We start from the raw sequence: 1,079 nt of genomic DNA, 5'->3' as shown, positions 1-1,079 counted from the left end.
TTAGGATGGGTTAAAAATTTAAAATAAGTGTAAGCTCATCTTGACCATCAAAACAAGCACAGGGCCACTGCAACACAAGCAGAGGTGACAAGATACAGTCCTGACCGTGAGATGCCAGGAGAGCCTGGACTTGGAACAAGGGGGAATGAAGTTGTTCCGTGATGCAAATGTCTAACGGAGTCAAGCTAAGATCTCCTCTATACCTGTCTCCACAATAGGCTCTGCTTGTCCCCAGGTGCTTACCACAAGTTGTCTGTGGCACTAAGAATAATGTTGCTTGAAACCCTTACCAGAAATTTCATTTTAGGGTTTCAGTCTTGAGGCTTTAGTTTCACATGCAAGTTACTGCAATGTTGCTGATCCCCCCTCCCAGCCTCAGATTTCTTCCCAGCTGCAATCCATTTGGCAAACTGCAGGTAGGTAAATCCCTAATCATTGCTTTCACTACATCAGTGCCTCACTCAAGAAATTACAATGCCTTCCTATTCTCCGCAATGCTCCGTCTAGCCCTGGCTGTCTCATCAGTTCCGTTTTTATGATTTTTACATATTTTGGCTTGCAGTTTCCACTTTCATGATTTTTTCCCCCACCACTAAAAATAACAGGACCTATGATTAGACCGACATCTGATACTGGTTGTAGCTTAGTTAGAGTCACGTGGTCTGGACACTAGGCATATGCCAAAGTTGTGATTGTCTAACAGAGTTGTGATTTGTCCGATAAAATTCTTTCCTCCTATTTTTTTAAATTTAAGTAAACTAATTTTAGAATAGTTTTATGTTTAAGTTGCAAAGATAATACAGAGAGCTCCTGTCTACCTCACACCTGGTTTCCCCTACAGCTAACATCCTACATCACTACATTTGTCATAACTAGTGAACAAATGTTGGGACATAGCTATTAACTAAACTCCATACTTTATTCAGATTTCATTTAATTTTCCCTACTGTCTTTTTCTATTCTAAGAGTCCATCTAGGAGACTATATTACATTTAGCTTTCCTCCTATTTTTAAATTTTAAAATATTATTTAAAAAGCCAAATGCAGCCCTTAAAACTAAAGTGCATAGTCTGATTCAG

The sequence above is a fragment of the Propithecus coquereli genome, unplaced genomic scaffold, assembly GCF_000956105.1.
Source record: "Propithecus coquereli isolate 6110/MARCELLA unplaced genomic scaffold, Pcoq_1.0 Scaffold130, whole genome shotgun sequence".
Lineage (NCBI taxonomy): Eukaryota > Metazoa > Chordata > Mammalia > Primates > Indriidae > Propithecus > Propithecus coquereli.
Note: the sequence above shows the minus strand (reverse complement) of the source record.